A 19,947-nucleotide genomic window follows, 5' to 3' on the forward strand; every position below is an offset into this window, starting at 1 on the left:
ATATATATATATATATTGAGAAGAATATATATAGAAAAGAATATATATTGAAAAGAACATTTCTTCGCACCTTGGAGCATTCCGAAATAGTTATGCCTCGAAATAGCTTGCACTACTTGCGTCATAACTACTCGAGTTCAGTTCCAAGTGTTTATATTTGAAACTGCTATTGACCTGAGGCGGGGTAAACATGATTGAATAACGGTATTTCGGCAATCTTAAAAAAAATTAATTGTTTTATCAGTTGAAAATTAAAATCTTTAGAAATATTTGTAATATTTACTCAACCGTAAACATCATACTTTTAAGTAGGATTCGGGAATTTTACAATACTGAATTAGCCGCTTATAATTCACTTGATGAAATGTCGGATACTTTATAAATGGCCAAAGAAAAAAAAAAAAAACTCCCGAACTGAGAGCTAATTTATTTTGCCGCCTTGAATCTATTAGAAATGAACTTTTTGGAATTGAGTATTCATTCTAGGTTAATATGAATTCCACGCAATTTCTGAAAGCTCATTGTTATACTGCCGCTTTCCCTATTCTGTTAAACCATAAGCTAAAATGACTCGTAGGCTTTTATCGATAGTGCCTAAGGAAATGACGAAAAATTGAATAACATGTTGCAACCGTGTAATTTGATCTTTATTCAATGTATTTCATCATCATTTTTCGGCTCAATGCGACCTTTGACAATGGTGGTAGTTATGGAAATTGCTTATTAAAATAATTCAAGTCCAGGTTATTTTTCAGTATTTTTTTATTTTTTTATTTAAATCGAACAATTCTCCTAATTGAAAATTGCCGCATTTCAGACCAAGAACTATTTTAACATAAGAAAGCCGAACAGATGCGGTCACAGTCGTACTGTCCTACATACGGGGGTCTGAAACGGTAAAGAGAATTCCCAAGATGACTAGCATTTTTATTCGGTCCTTATGAGGCCGATATGGTTAGGTAAATAACGACTGAGGCAGTAAAGGGAAAATTACCTCGAAGACTATATCTTAACGTCATCTGAATAACCACATAATTTATTGGCTCAATGATAATTTATTCGAATTTTAATTGGAAGATAATCATGGTGTTATTTAATGCAGAAATTAAATTTGATTAGACCCAATCTGAGGTATATTAATATTTATTGCCAATTAGTCCATTATAAGATTCTTTTCTTATTCCTTTCTGGGGTTGTAAAATTCAAAAACCTGTTTGATCGCCCGAGCTATTATAACATAATTACACCTTAGTGAAATTACCTCCTGATCAGAGCATGGTCGAGATAAGTCCTCCCACCCCCCCCTAAAAAGATATTACATATTTACTTTCACTAGCCTATATATGGACTATATAGTTAGTTATATACCTAAATAATACATACTATATAGTTACAGAGGAAGTACCATATAACGATCATGAAAATTTTCTAATACGAATTTTAAGTGGAAATACACATTTTAATGCATCTTGAGCAACATTTCGGTTGTGGGGGTATAGTCTCGTACAAAAGACAGTCCTAACTATGTATAACGTTATATATATATTTTTTTAATCATTTATTTATTGTTATTTACAACTGTATAACATATATACAACAAGTAAATTTGCTGTAGGTGAGATAGTGACATGATACAAACATGTGGAGAATCTATCCATTGATAGAACTTCAATAACATTTCTAGAGGAGAAGTTCCCGGGGCCATCTTCTTTTCAGACGCCTAGGAGGATTATTAGATAATGAAGGAGAAGCCAGGTTAGAAACAAGTGGATTTGGGTGGTTGGGAAGTTTATTATGGAAGGAACGGTATCTGGTTTTGGCCAAATCGGCAACATATGGGACATTGAGGTCATGATGGACGACTTGATTTGTGACAAAGTTAGGAGCATTAAGGATTTTACGAAGGATTTTGGACTATAAGGATTGGAATTTGATGGAGCCCCAAAGCTCAACTCCGTGTGTCCAGGATGGATTGGCAATTTAGACCGTTTGTCTAGTAAATGTTGGAATAGTTGAAATCGACGAGCAGTTTCCTGTCTTTTCAGTCTTGTATGAGGATTTCATGTCAGTCGTTTGTCGAGATGTAGTCCTAAGTAAAGGATCTGTTCGACAGGATTAAGTGGGGTATTATTAAAGAATACTGTAGGGCAAGAGGTCATTGGTTTACAACGAAGGGTAAATGTGATTTGGTGGGATTTATTGGAATTAAACGTAATAAATAATTAAAAAAATATAAAATAAATATATAAAAATAATAATATTTAATAAGAGAGAAAAGTAAAGTTAATAACAAAAATAACGATATTCGTACTTCTAAGAAACAAGCCATTGACCTCTAATGGAAAAAAAATCAATAATAGAATTGATAAACATAGAATTTATAACAGGATGTCCTGCAGCAGCCTGGGCTTCAGTCTTCGGGTTGTGGTTGGGTTTCCCAAGTTAAAAGTCACTGCTCCTTTAACTATCGGTAACTGCGAGTGGAACTTCACGAATCATTTTTTGACATAATCCTCTATTGACTCCATTTCCAATTTCCGATGCAATTGGCTATTTCTTACAATCCAAGGGGCAATGAGTAAAAAATTCCGAAAATAACAGTATTTACCTGTGGCAAACAGGAATTTGTTTAATTTTGGCTCAAGTCCTCTATTGACAGCCTATGCAGCCCTAAAATAGCAACTTCAAGATCCATTTATCGGGACCGCTGCGTAATAAATATTTACTGACTGAGATGGGAATCTAATTCACAACCTTCTGAACCACGCCCGAACGTAGGCTGCTATCAGATTCTCAACCAGAATTTGAAAACTTAGTTTATAGGTGACATTTATATTAATAAATAATGAAGTTAAATTTATTAGTCCAAAGAGGTACTTCTAAAAAGGTTATAATGACATTTGTTTAAACTTTTTATAAATAATGTTTTATCTTTGAATATCATATTTTCGGTTCTGGCCCTAAGAATCTTCGTTAGGATTTAAGGAAAGATCCATCAGTCAGATTAGATCAATAAAAAGATTTTTATGCTTTAAAGTGTTAAATTTTGCACTTATTTTTAGAATCCTTTAATTTAATATAATAAAAAAATAAAATATGTTTAGATACATGCTTTAATTTAAACATTCAAAAAGATTTTTCATTTTTTAATAGTAGTTTCAAAATCAATCTTTTTGTTTTGTTTTTCATCTAAGTATTTTATCTTTACTGATCTTGCGGGCCTCATATACAATAATTATATATTAACTATAGACATTTTTTAGGAGCGAAAGATTGAAGCGTTATGAGTTATTATCATTGTGTTTAATATTATTCTTACATATAAACATAAATGATGTAATAATAATAATTAAAATAAAAGCACACTGTAACAATAAAAATGAAATATAAAAATATATGGATGAACAAGTAATGTATTTTTTTAATACATTGGTTTTCACTACCTAGGTCATTACAAAATATACAAATTTTTAAAATGATGATGAATCTCACGGGCAGTAAAAATGTTCTAGGCGGCTGACTACCACATTTACTACCGGTTAATCAGGAGAACCGGTTAAGCGGGGTTCTAATTTATTCCGAATGAAATTAGAGGTAGACTCAGTACACTCACTCACTCCGCTCATTAAATTAAAGGTTAGATATCAACGATGAGTGGTGGGAAAATATTTCTAGTCATAATGGTTTAATTGAAGATATTTAAAGGCTATTAGAAGGGAATAGCTGAAGATTGGTCGTTAAGATCAATTCCAGACAAAATGGCCAGTGTCCCGAAGTGTGTAACGGAATCCGATATGTCTTCTTAAGAACATAAATTTACAGAATGACTTGCGTAGTAACATTTATTACATTCTAAAGAATTGGCGAGAAATTCAGTTGTAGTGGTGTTTTATTGGTATATTAAAATGCTGATGACTAAAAAAGATACGTATAAATCAAAAATGGAAAAAAAAATCAGATATTAAATAAATTAATTCTCTACAAAAAAAAAAAAAAAAAAAAAAAAAAAATGGAAATTGGACCATTTATTGGAAACTGGCCGGTATTTTAAAAGTATAATCATGTTTTAAAAGTATTTGGGTAGGTTCCCACGGAAACTAGTTCCTTTTTCTGTCAGTTTTAGTATAACAAAAAACCATAAAATTTCTTTTAACCTTCTAACCCTTTGTTTACCTCCTTCTACATTGTCAAGTTACTATTGTTTACTTTTTTTGCTTTAGTTTAGTCAGTATATCTAGTACGATAAATTTGAAATATTGTGACTCTATGTCTGAAGATATGAAGATATTAATATTCGTCAATAAAAACGTTTTTAAAAATGCATTGTTTAGTTCCTACATATATTTTATCTGAAACCATTCCTTTAACTCGACGAAAATGAGAGATCATTATGAGGACGATAGAAATATGAGTTATAGCATCTCTAGCCACATCAAAAGCGCAAGCCTTACGAAAAAGAAGTTTAATTGAAGCTAAAATTGAGATGATATCTACGTGGCAATCGTGAAACCACAAAAATCCGTGCGATAGCACTCCTACCAACGTCTTACACCAAACCAGAAATATCTAAAACTGGTAGATAGCTGAATTTAATTGCTACAAATGATTACGTACATATTTCTGCCAATTCTAATTATTGTTTAGTAATCACGAATGAATAAGCACATATACCAATGAAAAAATTCAAATTATGCATATTCCATTGGCTGATTTCGGTACCACTTTGATACCTTCTATCAAATAATTTTCTTAAAATGTTTTATTACACAAATATTAATAAAATATTAAAAAATAAAAGTAAAAATAGTTATTTATATTTATAATTTTACGATTAAATTTTGATTGTATATAACCAGTAATAACCAAAATCTTTTAACGTGGGTTGCAGATCAGTGGAGAGGGGAAGTATGAGGTAATGAAATAGGGAGAATAAAATTGCCAAATAAATGGAATAAGATTGTCAAATGTGGTCAAATTGTTAAATAGGGAAATAGTGTGGGGATAGTTATAATATATGTGCTTAGTGTATATAATATTACTGATTAAAAAGAAAAAGGTAGAAAACATTTTTTTTTCTTTGTTATATCTTGTTAATATATGTAGTATATATATGTATGATGATGTATTCATGGGTATACTGTGTATTACAGCAACCCAATGAATTTAGGCAGCATGGCATTTCTTTCTGCCTTTTGTACCAACTTGGTAATATTTCACTGGTATACATTTATCATATATATCATGTAATATGTATGTATTAACCAAATATAATAATAAATGAGGCTACGAAAATTTGTAGAATCTTGGACGATGTGTCCCATTTTAGGGGAATTATTCGACATTTATTGAATTATTATTATCTATTTTCTTCAAAATTTTCAACCTGACTGAATAGCTTTTTTGTATTCATATAAATCATAGTAACTAAATTTTTCTGTAAATTGTAGTTTTTGGCATCATCGGCTTTTCGAAGATTGATTTCATATATTATTGAAATAATCATTAGGTCATTAGTTTTCTTAAGACAATAATGTTGACACTACGTTATGATAAGAAATCCAAAATATTGAACAAGTTTCTACAAAAACAATCTTTATTTGGTTTATATAGAAAAATCATTTCTTCCATTATTAGTTTAATCGAAGTAAACATAATTGACAACTAGAACCTAGGATCAAATTTAATGTTTACAGGAGTTATTTAACTATGGAATTTCTAAAAATTCTGATATTAAATAATTAGCGAAAATAAATATTGAGTTAAAAACTATCATCGCTTGTTCATCCTTTTTCCACTATTCATCATTTCGGAGGATCGGTAACATTAAGACAACAAGGAAAAAAAAACTGGGCTAAAAAGGTGATAAGAAAAAACAGATCTAACTCTCTCCCAGTAGTTTCACGTCTTCTCTCGATACCGGTTCTCGTGTGATCTGGCGTTAGAAACGAAGTCGGTTGAAAGGTGATTGAGAATTATTTCGAAATCATTAAGTTTTCAATTTCGTTCATTTTATAAAATTCTTAGGGTGAAAAAAATTATTTATAACGTTAAGTAGGTCTCTGAATTGAGAAAATAAGGGTAAACGGACTTGTACGGATACAGAATGTTTTCGGCCTGGATTGTCTAGAATATCCAGTTACTGGTTTCACTTGACTAGGAACCAATCTTCCTAATCGGATACAAACCATCAAGAAACAATATGAGACAAAGGCAGTTTAATTTTATAATTATTTGTTTATATCTGCAACTGTTAAGGGTACAATAAATAGAATTAGAAACATTATTATGACGTGTAAATAATTGGTTGAACTTCAATGACTATTTCACTTTTTTTCAGACGCCTCGGAGGATTATCGGGAATAGATTGAGATAAAATATTACGAGCCAAGAGTTTGCAATTAATTATATGAAAATGTTTATGGATAAATTTTTTGTGACACAATAAAGAGTAATTAAGGCATTTGAACTTCGAATCGAAGAATTCCATGAATTTGTGTCGTTCCAAAGCTCAACAAACTCCAACAGCTCTGATAATATGTTTACGATATTCGGAATAAATTATAAGTTGATTTTTCTCACGTTAATGTTGAAGTGTTAACAGCTACTTGTTATGGAGTTCCAAACATATGCTTGTCAGAGAGGATTCAGACCTCAGGACTTCCTCTATTTGTAAGAGGCTTGTCAGGATGAAGTCCTAGATATCCGATCTTTTCAACAGAGATAAGTGGAACAGCGTTAACGGTTACTTGTGTACAGGATATCAGAGATCTACGAAGAAAGGAACATAAGATGCATTTAAAAACAGAATCATGTAAAAAAGGACATTTTCACGCCGTTTACCAATTTCAGTCACTTTTTAAATATTGCTCGATTTAACTATCTTAATCCTCTTTCCACTGCCAATATTTTTAAAATTATTAAGGACCGTTACTCCCTGGAGGTTTTAGTGGGGTGGGTCCGGCCGGAAAGGATTGACTATTGTGGATCGGGAGAGAAGAAAAATATAAAATTTTCTAACAATTTCAAGCAGACTTCTCAAACATATTAAATATTTCTGAGGAGATCTCGCAATCATTGCTGTTGGACCTTCATCTTGACGTTTTGATGAAGGCCTGAAATTCTGGCCGAAATATTGTCACTAATAAATATCCTTTTACTTATTTGTATTTTTTACTGACCGCACTCCTAACCATCTTCTCCTCATATATATAATCCATGGTTTTAATTCAAATATATCGTTCATGATTTTATACTTTAGCACCTCTTTGAGTAAAATGTTTTATTACAGTTATCGCATTTGGAAGTAGGTTTTTTGAAGTCTCAGGTTAAGCAACTGAAAGCTCCATAGTTCAAACAACATCTACTTCTTCTCACCTTCCCTCACGACGTTTCTGCACGTATCCGAGTAGAAGGAGTTGGTGCTTCGCATTTTTTCCAAATTATTCTAGCGGTAAATATTAATTTAGAACAAGAATAATATTTATTTTTCGGTTGTTTGTCTTGCTTTACTTTATTAATTAGCCGAGCAATATCGGAGTAGTAGTTATGGCTCGATTCTAACCTAGATCAGTTAATATTTATTTCTTAGTGCTCTCGCGAATCGAATTTTGACATTCGCAATCTGGTTAGGGCAGGGTTGCAAAATCGCAGTAGGCTCATGTTTCGTCACGTGTTTTCGCCCATCTACACATTATGATTATTAATATGGCCACAAAATATGCCAGTGAATATTTTCGACCATCATTCCATAGAAGTTCTCATAAATTATTCGACGGCTTCTAAGGTATGACTAAAGGAAAACCCGTGGATCGAACCTTTGCATCGGCGAGGAGGTCAAGTGCAGACAACTAATTGCCCCAAGCTGCTCGCAATGCACTCCCTCATGCTAATGCCTTCTCGGAGAAAGCTCCAACGGATTTCATACCGCTGCGTATTTTAGAGAAAATATACGAGATGTTATCGCTCCATGGAGAGAGTCTGTGACTGATCTGACGTACGAGCTCTCGATCAGTAAGGCAGTGGAACGTGGGCTGCGTCATCGGGGGCAGAAGAAAAGATGTTCCTAGAACAGCGGACTAATTGGAGGCGTGCCTCTGATAAGTTATAGTTTAATAAATAAATAAAAGTTTTGCCATATTTTACATGAAATTTGAAGTACTTTTAGTTCAAAAACTCCCACTGAAACTTTTTTCTGCGCCAAGGATATATCTTGAAAGTTTTTTGCAAGGATGCTTTCTGAGACGAGGATGCTTCGTTATTCTATGGCCTACTCTCCAATATCGAAAATAAAAAGTATCCATAGTTATAAAATGTAAATTATAAATCAACGGAGAATAATGTTTGCCTCTCGGCACGTTTCGGACGCTACCTAACAGCAATTCCACGCCACTTTTGGAAACGTACACTCTGGAATCATAATATTATATAATAAAACTTTAGAACTAAGTAAGATATTGTAAAGAAATTTAGTTTATATATATTTGTGGACATTGAAGAATACATATTTACATTAAAAAAAAAAAAAATTATTTCTTATAATTTTCTATAAAATTCTTAAAATAACTAATAAAACAATCTAAAATAATATAGCTTATATTATAAGGAACAATGATAATAAAAAAAAGAAGTAGAAAACTAACGCAATCTCTTTACCTACTTCTTTTAATTTCACAGTTAATTGTTTCAACCCTCAACCATTAATTGACCGTTCACTACTTTACTGTTAATCATATTTTACAATTCTATTTATGGCTTCCCTCTGAACATATCCATTTTACTTATCATATTATTTTGTTCCCATTGGATGTAACCATCTATTTTAATTTTCTTTTATCAATGTGTTGCAAAAGATTTAAATTAAAACCGGACTTCTCATCGATCATCTGTTCAATAAACGCAATTGCAATTTTGTTGATAATATTTTTTTTTCGTACACTTCATTAAAATAAATGAGTACATCATACATATATAATACATGAAATGTATTATATATGCTTTTACTGAGTCTTCCCCAACCCATTGATTACCTTGTGGTATTATAAGGTGTTGATATGAGTCTAGCTAAGGTGGTGTAGTCTAGCTATACCCTGAGGCTTCGCCATGGAATTAATGGAACAATGCGATAAAAAAAAAACTGTTGAAATCATGTTTATATCAAATGAATTAAAGATTTATTTCGCGAGTAATGATATTCATTAGATGATTATCTGATGATACAAGTTCAATCAAATAACACAGTATATTTATTTCTCGAAACAAAAAAAATCGTAATACAGTTACATTGTATAGTAATATAGTTGCATATTATGCTACTTTTTTCAAAATCTATTTCTGATGAAAACCAGTTTCAGGCGGTGAGTGGTGATTTTCATTCGCGATTAATATTCTTAAAGAAAAATTCTTGAATTATACACAGCTTTTCTCAAAGTCTATAGAAAGGTGTAGTTGTTGCGATAAAGTAGCAAATAATCCATTACCAAGCATAAAGCAAAGGCAACTAGTTAAGCAACGTACAAGAAAATCTGCAGATATCCACACTCAGGTTAGGTTGCAGTTTTAAACCGTTCAATTTACAAGTCATCCCATAAAGGACAACAACCTGTAAATACTTCGCCAGTTAACACACCCTCTATAAGTGGGTTTCTAACTACGTACAGGATAAACCCTACATTGCGAAGATTTAGCACGAACCATCGCCTTCTCAATAGCTGTCACATCGAATGAGCAAGAATCGATCCTGAATTAACCGTGACCCCAACACAAGAACATGCGAGTGAATGAAAGGAAACGGAAAATAGAGGAAGAAAAGCTTTTCCGGCACTGCTATTCCAGGAGTAGAAAATCAATTCCATGACTCTAATTCATTGTCCTCACTTTTCTACCAATTCGTTTCTTTATTGCGTTCCATGCCCGGATATTCGTATCCCAAAATTTTCTTCAGCTTAGAGTTGAGTTATAACGTAGACACATTATGCTATTGTTATTACTATCTAATGTGAAATTATCACTAAGTTTCACTATTTTCATATTTAGTGGAGTCAACAATTTAGGCTCTAAACTGTATATAGTTTTTAGTAAAGTAATCAAAATTGGGATGAAATGATTTATTTTTTGTCCTCTTGGAGTCATGGAGTATAAAGGGTTCTTTTCTTGGACGAACAATACCATAAAAGTAATGGTGAATTTAAGTCATTTTTCATTCCCATTAAATAATAATATAATTATCTATTCATCATCATCATATATTTCTTTTACATGAAATCTATCCACAACACTGCATTTCAATGTTTCTTCTCACCTAATTACCCGATCATACAATTAGCTCTGAAGATTTTATCCTTTTTTCGACATGGTCTTTTCCTTAAAACTCTAGATACCTGTTATCACTAAATAAGAGGCCTACAATGTAATATTATTGATAATATGATTTATATTATAAACATCTATTTTTATATATTATAATCAATTTATTAATAAATTTATAGCACGCCGTTTTTCAATTTTAGCTACTTTTTCAATGTTGCTCGATTTAACTAAATTAAGTCTCCTCTTTCTGTTTTAGGTAATTTTTCAAAAGCGATATAGGACCGTCGCTCCCGAGGGGTTTTAGTGGGGCTGGTCGACCGGGAAGGATTGCACTTTAATATTTTATGCGTTACGGTCTCATCTTGTGAGATTGTGACGTGTACATCGACCAAAATCGCTATAAGTGTCCGTTTGAAAGGTAAGACAAGTGCATTACATTAAAAAAATGTTAGAGTTTTCTCATTTAATTTATATGTTACTCCATAAATACGAACTATCAACTTTTATAACCTGAAATCTGAGTCATTAATTCGTTTATTATAATTAATATACGAATTTCAGGACCTATCTCTGCCATTTCATATATACCTCACTCCTTAAACTATTATATGCTTATAGTGAATTTAATATAGATGACTTATTTATAGCTAATGAGATATTAATAAACACATTATTTTTTACCTAATCTAAGAGGCACAGCAATTATGAAAATATTATTTCAAAATGATAAGTTATAATGAGTAGGTATCAACAACGGTATTTTTCTTTTCTCCCTGAAATCTATACCCGTAAAGAAATAGGTACAGTTAATAATAGAGGTTCCTTTTGAGGAGTTTCAGGCAGTTAAACTGTGGGAGTGATCACTTTAAACGCAACGGTTTTCTAACGGAGCTCAGTTTTTTTTTAATATAACTTATCTATCTTGATTATATACTTATTGTCCGGAAACCCACCATGTATACCTATCCTTTCAATTATAATAATTTCCAATAATAAAATATCCCCGAGAGAGATTTGTGCAATTATTGCCAAATATTTTAAACATCCTCAAAGTCCTGTATTTTCTAAGCAACATTATTTTTTTAAAAAAATTGTTTTATTGTTGCATCTGACTTTATCTAAAACACTTTTTCCCAATTAATTATTTTGTTCAATAGAAAAAAAAATCTCGTATTACACAAGTTTCAATTGTCAACCTAATTACTTTGTGCTGAAATTTATTACTAATACAGCAATTTCTTATATCTTCAGGTCAAAACACCTTACCTTATTCCCACACATAGGTTAAGGAACCAACCTATTGTCATAGCAACCAAAGAAACTCGAAAACCTTTATTTATCCTTGTAGGTCTCCTTCTAATATTATTTATATGTTAGGTATTAACTTTTCTGGGGCCGCAAGTACTTATCTTTAACACAACATATTAAAAAAAAAAAATGATAAATATATCATTGGAGGAGTATGCATAATTTTTGGTGAGTTTACCCAGTTTTTTAGACTGTTCGATACTTTATTAATATTCGAAATCTCAGATTCATTATGACGTTTTTTTTTAGAACGACGGTAATTTCTTGAGGACTTGCGAAAAGTAATTATTTTTCCTTTATCGACAATCTGATAGAGTATAATGTAATTTTATTTTTAAGAATGTTTGATTTTTCTGGTGAAAGGTGTAAAATTTATATATCCTACATAAATTTTAAAAATTAATTTTTAAAAATACAAAGATATCTTTTCCCCTGTGCTTATTATTTTGTATTTCTATTAATAGTATGAATCATTTAGTACAAAAGTGATCAAAATCAACATGGCAGTTTTTTTTTTTTTTTTTTTTAGAGAGTACTTTGCATACAAACAGGTTCAACTCTACACTTCTTTAAATTCTTATTTTTATTAAATTTAATACAATGAAACGATTATTATGGATGAAAAGTAAATTTGTTACAAATGCTCAGCAATGAATTTTTCTTGTATTTATGAACTACCTACCATCAACATTCCTACCGAAGCCACTATCACCTTCCCTAACTAACCCGAGTGACTTCTCGGTTATTAAAGACCCAGGAGCTAAGAGGGAAAAGAAGGCTGACATGGGAGTGAAAGCCGCCCAGTTCCCATTTCCAAAGGCGTCCTCCCGGAGGGCGGTGTGGGCGTCAGGGGAACACTCTGACCTGGAAACCGCAGGTCCGTCCTTTCCCCTCTCACGAAGCCTCTGCGGAGGGTTCCAAATCCAGCTGCCATTGTCTGTCTGTCTGCATCCTACAAAGCCCTCTTTGAGACCTCTGCCTCTTCTCTCTTGCGGTATAATGGCACACTCCATCATAGTCGAGACATGTCAAGTGCATAAGAGGCAGAAAAAATAACTCATGAAAGCTATGACGAACTGTACGTAACCTGAATACATAATGTAATCTAACTATGCCAATCATTATGATAAGAGTTATATCAAGCGTGGATGAGAATGAAATACTAATTTTTTTCATTTTAGATAACCTCAATTCTAAATTAGATTTACTATGTCTTGATACTTCTCCATTAATAAACATTAAGGGATATAAAGTTATATGATAAGTCGAAAGATAAAAATACCGTATATTTATAACAATATCTTCTACACCATCATAGCTATTAAGTACAACTACTGTAGTGCACGATCGGAAACCTGAAGCCACTACCACACTCTATTAGCTACTATCACACACATGCGCTGGGTATTTTTGGCTGAAAATCAAAATTATATCGTAACCAGACCCTTGTATTTTGTTACTAACAGAATACTTTGTTTCTATCTAATTTAGCAATAAACGAACTAAGCGTTATTGAAAGATTAAAAGAAAAATTCTTCCCATGAAAATCACAATATAAAATCTAAATTATCATAAATCAGTTGAGTAAACTAGTTGATCTGTATCTCACGAAGGCAAGTAGCTTTAGAGGATCATGTCGATGCAATTCGAAACAGCGTCACTGCACTGCCATGAATGCATCATCAGTTGGCAAGGGTTCTCGTGAGAGACTAACCAAGTGTTTAGACAGAATAAGCAAGTATGCACGGGACAAGAAACGGCGTCTGGAAAAGTAGTAATCCAATAAGGAAATAGAGCAGGAAATCTAAATCAAAGATAATTATAGTATAACAAAAAATATATATATCTAATATTTTATTCATATGAGTAAATCCATAACGCAAGAGATTTAGATTTCATTAAAAAAAAAGTGAGATTTGCGTAAAGTCCTTATAAAATAGGCAAAAAGCTCAACGAAAATATTTCACCCTAAATTTCGATTAATTTAATGAAAACTATACATAGTTAGTTGTCAAAATTATAGTTATGGGGAATATAAAATGGGGGATATAAATAAATTGATTTTTCATAGAGCTCCAAATCTTTAAAACTACCAATACTGAAATACGTAATAGAAAATAATTTAAATTAGAGTATAATTGCTAATATATGAGCCACAATAGAGCTGCTTAAATTCAATATTTTCTGAGACACAGTTTTTCAAAAAGCAACCTTTTGTGAATTTATTTGGTAATATATCGAGGTACGTGTAGATGTCTATTACCTCTCAAATTAAAGTTAGTTGAATGTACTGTAATGTATTTATTAATTTTTTTTTTCGTCAGCAGCTTCTATGATATTAGTAAAAATAAATTCATGAAATATTCATTTTTCGTTATTTTAAAAAAAAAAAAATTATGCTTTTTGAAAAACTTCATCTCGAGGATTATTGAATGTAAAGAGATTTATTAAGGCTCATATTTACGTAACGTTTCTCTAATTTAAATAATACATTACGAGGTTTTCTGGTATTGTAGGTAGTTTCAGGGATATAAAGCTACTAATGAAAAATGAGCGAAAATTTTAGGTTTTCCAAATCAAATTAATTTCAGAGGGTGGGCTCCTGAAATATTTCAATATTTACTGTTCAATGACATTTACAATATCCCTTGTATAGGCTTAGTCAAAATTGAACCATTTTCTAACAGAAGATAACGCGCAATTATTTTTTACTTTAAAGAACTCAAAATTTAACTTTTTTAACTTCTTAAACAGCCACCATTTTTTATTCCCCTTTACCATGGTTACCAGTCATCAATTTTGACTCTTAACGGTACTAGTTACGACTAAGTAATCACGAATTTGGGTGAAATAACTAGTTTCTCCTGTTAGGCTCTTAGACAATGTATTGAAAAGCTGTTCCCCTAATGTTGTTTTGTACTTAGGTGTACCTCATTAATTACCTGATGTACACTCATCGCCCCCGTTCTCAAAGGGGACTTTGACCTGTTCTCAAATCAATTGATCCAATTAAAAGAAAGTCGGAAGTGACTCAGGTTGGCCACGTTTAGATAAAATTGAATGCCAAGCCACTTCCTTTATTTAATTTTTTATAATCTACTTTCTGATTATAACTGATGACATTCTTAACTTGTTAATTATAATATTGATTTATGATCAGTATCAATTGAAGGTCTTACATTACAAACATATGAAAATTAGAAAAAAATTGAATTTAACGTTCATTTTATTCCAATCTTATGGAGAAAAAAAATCCACATTTAACTTCTGAAAACTACTACATTTTAAAGTTTACAAAAGTCCTTTATATAAAGGAATATTTAAAATATTCTATATACGAAAATTGTATTTTTCCTAAAATAACGCATAACATCTTCACTCAGCCCATGGTTTCAATTGGTTACTACTATTTTTGTATTTTTTTATGTTTATACTATTTATTGTATGTTTTTATTATAGAAACATTTGAGTATATTTAGTATGTTCTAGACTAGATATACTCTTACTTGCACCACATATGTTACAATGAAGAAAGATGATTTAAAATGCTCGTTGCTGTCTGGACTCCTATCAATCCTTTATAATAATTAGAGAATTATTAACTCAGTTTTTTTACATGGGATTCATAATTTTTAGTCAATACTAATAAAAAATTCTTAAAACATGGGTCGAAATGTTGGTGAATAATAAACAGTTTTTATTTTCAGTAACTTTTGATGACCGCCACCCGAACTCATCTTCCTCCATTAAAAGTAGCTTAACGAAATAATCTATGTAAGAAACAATGGAAGCCAAGTTTTTAATGAAAGACAGACTAAACGCACTAGCCTTCTGTAGATTTTTTCAAATATATTTTTTATTTTTCATTCAAAGACAATTCAATGCATATTTCACAATCGAAATGCCTCAGAATTAATTCTTGTGGCTTAGAGTCTAAAAATCACGAAAAAAAAAACCTGTTTTTGATGAACAATTTTAAATTTAAAATATTTTTAAAAACCCATTATTTTGTTTGCTTTGAGTAAAACTAATTAAACCAAGATAATTGAAGATAAAAATTGGACATATTCAGACCGATTCTGTTTTTCTGAAGATGATTGCAAAAGTAGCAACATCAATTAACTTTCCTTTCTTTTTACAACTACTGCAATTAAAATACTGTTAGGATCGATTTTAGTATTAATTATAAGTAATTGTTACGAAGTTATGCACATAAGCACTTAGAAACTGTTAAGTGTAAGCATGTGTAAGGTCTAATTACACAGCATTCAAAATGCTTTCTCTATCCAAAAGGTGTAATTTTCTCTGTGACTATGGGAGCGCACAGAAAGACACTGGAAATATCAGACTGATAGCCTATAATTACACAAGTATTTTTAAAATAATAATGAATTATTTCTCTTATTTATGCTTTTTGTCCGGCTTCCAGTGCCATATTTATCTTCTAATTTTTCTCTTCATATTACAGGACAACAGGCATTAGAATACGTTAGTTCATCGTTAGTTTTCATAGTGTAAAGACATCATAATGAATTAACGTTGTCTAATACATGACGTCCTGAAATATGAAAAGAAATATTCGAAGATGAATATGATGCTCCACACCAAAAGCTATGTACAACATGTATAAATAAAAAAAATGAGAAATAAGACTGTTTGGGGTAATAAACTGGATTAATGGTAATAACAAACCAATTAATGTTTAATAAATAAAAGTTCTCTAGTATAGAACTTGAAGTTAAGATAAACATATTTATTTTTCACTGAATAAACATCTTTTATTTTTTTAAATTAGTGCTTAATAATTTTTAAAATATTTTTCAATGGAGTTTGATTTACTACTTTTAATAGTGCAGATGTATAAACAGGATTTTAATAACACAGGTTAACAAAATTAAAATTTTTGATAATTTTGACTGATTTTATGTTTTTTTTTTTTTTTTGTATGGTGAACTGAAAATGAACACAGATTTTTTATTGGTAAATTCATGATATTTAATAATGATTTGTAGCCCTAAAAGTAAGAAAATCTTATAATGAACTAATCAACAATTTTTTACGGAATCAAATAGACGTTAAAATGAACCAAATGTCAAATAATAAGATTCTAATTGGTCAATTTGGATTTAATGTATATGAGAATACCCAATGATTGAGTAACTTTTTACTTCAGCAAGAGTAAAATTTATTTTTTTTCACCAACATAGAAAATTCGTTTTTCATACGGCACCAAAACATTTGATTTTGGTCTGATTATACATAAATAATAAAAATTAGAAGGACAATGAACAAACCAAATTTATTCACTTGGACTAGTTAGAAAAATTTCGATTGTTATGAATAAATTCACAAGTCTCTTTAGCCTCCATCACAAGCCAAACAGACAGCCTTCCTAGAACAAGCAACCGTGATCGAAGTTCTATATTTACTTTCCTTATCTAAATCGTACGGAAAATTAATTATGGAAATTAAGTAATGATATAACCGTGGCAATTCATTTTTGGATTAAGTTTATTAAGTTTTATCATTAATCATTAGAAGATTAAGTTTCATCATTAATCATAATGTAAAGGAAATTATAAAATTATCATGTTCCGCAACATTATAAATACAACAAAAAAGAGAAAGAAACATTAATCATATGTGAGGGAATGATTTATATATATGGAAATTAAGTATCTGGATGAACACACTAATTATGATTCGGATATCTCCAGGGCTTAGACATTTTGAGGCAGATTATGCAAGTGGTTGGAAAGTATTAGAAAGTATAAATATCTGCCAATTTAACAGGAAAAGGCCATCAACGAAGTTGGCTCTATGCTTCCGGTAATGACAGTCATTAACAAGACCAGTCTCCTCTGCCTTCCGGATTATTAAATCTATCTAAATTAATTCAGCTTCGTAAGAAAAAAAATAACGAGTTTTATTTTTATTTTGAACTGTAAATAAACAGAGCTCAAAAAAATAAACAGGAGTATAATACGTATATAAGAACATACATTGGCAGGACTTTAACACAGTCTCATATCCTACTGAATTTCATCGACATTTGATGAAATTATAAAAGTGAAAAATTTCAATTACTAAAATTTCGACAATTTGTTAATTTTATTAAATAAGTTATGAAAAATTAGTTGATCTTCACGAATATTACTTTTTCAGAAATTTTAGTGATTTTTGATGTATTATATATAAAAATTCTACTCTTTATTAATAATTTATGCTCTTCTTGGTAGAGTTGCATTAATTTACGTTTTGTACGTTTATGTACACATAAACGATAAAAATAGAGATTTGGTCAAATCCCTAAAATGTTTTAGTCGATTCAAAGAAAATGTTAAAATAACTCTGTGGAGTGTAAAAAAAGTAAGTGAAGTGATTTCATCAAACCTCTAAACCGTTTTAGTGAAAAGATGAAATAACAGTGTTTAGATAATAAAAGTATTTATTTAGTAAACTAAGCGTTATTAAATGCAGATTAGATAATGCAATAATAGTTAAAACAAATTAAATATATTCAAAACTAATTAGCAAAAGAAATATATACGTAAGCTGATATTTTTAAAAACAAATCACACCATAGAGTTGTTACTAATAATTGTTGATTATTTTTGTATAGTTTTTGTCAAACTTACTCAAAATTTAATAATACATGGTTTAATAAATAAGTACGTTTAATCTCTGAACAATATCATTTCATCTTTTCACTAAAGCAGGTTAGGTGATTTCATCAAATCACATGCTTTCTTTAGGACAATCATTTCACACAGTTATTTTAATATCTTTAATATATTTTGATCGTGTATCTTAGGAATTTGATCAATCATCTTTTTTCATCATTTCTCTGGAATATTTACACAAATGCAAGGAGCTTTCTTGTATTAACATAAACTATTGCATAGAAAGGAGTATATTTGAAGGAAGATGTGTTGTTGGAAGGTACCGGACTACTGTACCAAAATTCAATATTCATTGATGTCAACATCACTAAAAACCCTTCAGTGTGTTTGTATAGTTTTTGAACGTAGTCGAATGTTTTTCTTGAAATTTAAATATTTTTTTAACTATTATAATTTATATAAGTTATATTATATTTTTATAATCCTAAATAAGATTTATTTCGACTTATTGTTTTTTACTATAGGACTTTTTTTCTTTTATTAAAGCATAACATCCGTCATAATACACATTTGACATTCCACTATGAAGGTAAATACAATTAATCTGGTTAAATTAAAAAATATTTTTTCTATTTTTATGTTTCAATTCATTTTCTAAAACGTATAATCTAATATAAACGTTACCTTGATCGCCGCCTTACCTCAAATCACCAAATCAACATTTAAATAACTCAAACCTTATCGTTAATAGAAAATTCAAATTAAAACCAGAAACAACTATTCTTAATTTTAAAACAATACTCAGGCCACTGTCGATGTACGGCTGTGAAGTCTGGGGAGCGGTATCCTTTGAAAAGGAAAAAATTAGAAACATTTCAAAATAGTCTTAAGAATCTTAGTGGATGCCTCTTGGTTTGTAAGAAATAGCCAATTACATCGGGAATTATAAATGGAATCTATAGAAGATTACATCAAAAAACTGTTCATAAAATTCCACTGGTGGACTTACAACTTGGGAAATCCAACCTCAACTCGAAGACTGAAGCCCAATCTGCTGCAGGATATCCTGTTATAAGTTCTATATTTATCGATTCTATTATTGACATTACTACAATTTTATATTTTTTTTCTCTTTGTCTTTTTCTTAAATTCTTTCTTTCAGTTATAAGTCAATTATTTATTTTATTAAATCGAAAAATGGCATTGTTTTTGGGATTAACTTTTATTTCACTTTCTTCTTAATAATTATTATTTTTATCTATTTATTTTATCTTAATTTTTTTATAACGTTGTAAATAGTGAGAGGTGTCTTTTGCCCACATAATCAATTATTAAAAAAAAAATGTAACTTATATTAACCATGTTAAAGGCCCTTCAAACCGATCTGGTATCACATAAAAATATATTTCGTTTTGTTTATTTTTTTAAATGAAATAAAAATTGTAATTATTCTTGTTCTATAGTTTGAATGAAAGATCCATTTCAATACAATTTTACTATATTCTTCTATATATTTTTATAATTCCTTAACAATAACAATATTAATAAAAACTTTTGTAACTGCAAAAAAAATTCCTCCATAAGTTTTAAAGATTTTTTTTCAATTATATTTTTGGTAATATGGAATGTCTGGAAAATTGTGTATAATAGTGCCATGTACAACACCATAAAATATATTCCTACTACCACAGCAACAGACCAGAATAAGTGA

The sequence above is a fragment of the Halyomorpha halys genome, unplaced genomic scaffold (assembly GCF_000696795.3).
Source record: "Halyomorpha halys isolate HHAL.00 unplaced genomic scaffold, Hhal_1.1 Scaffold588.1, whole genome shotgun sequence".
Classification (NCBI taxonomy): domain Eukaryota; kingdom Metazoa; phylum Arthropoda; class Insecta; order Hemiptera; family Pentatomidae; genus Halyomorpha; species Halyomorpha halys.